Here is a 260-nt window from a genome sequence, read left to right on the forward strand (position 1 = left end):
CATGTGTGATGCATTTTCTATATTTCCAATTTTGTGGCTTATTACCCCTAAACACACCACATGCATAAATTTGAAACCTTGGAAATAAAAACAAACAAACTACAGCCCCCGCTTTTCATATTTGCATGGAGGCCACGCCCCTTTTATCATAACTAAAAAAATAAACTTTTATATACAATGTCGCTGTTCATCTGTATAACCGTATTAAACATTGAGAACATACATAATTGATTACCATAAAGCACTACATTAAAAAAAGA

At 32.3% G+C, this 260-nt stretch overlaps 1 protein-coding gene across 1 annotated transcript in view; it reads right to left on the reverse strand.

Moving 5' to 3' along the window:
• Positions 1 to 260, reverse strand: part of LOC119594665 (ionotropic receptor 25a-like) — a gene marked incomplete at its 3' end in the record, with an annotated part of 33,857 nt that overhangs the window by 28,687 nt on the left and 4,910 nt on the right.

Source organism: Penaeus monodon, chromosome 34 (genome assembly GCF_015228065.2).
Source record: "Penaeus monodon isolate SGIC_2016 chromosome 34, NSTDA_Pmon_1, whole genome shotgun sequence".
In the NCBI taxonomy this organism is placed as follows: domain Eukaryota; kingdom Metazoa; phylum Arthropoda; class Malacostraca; order Decapoda; family Penaeidae; genus Penaeus; species Penaeus monodon.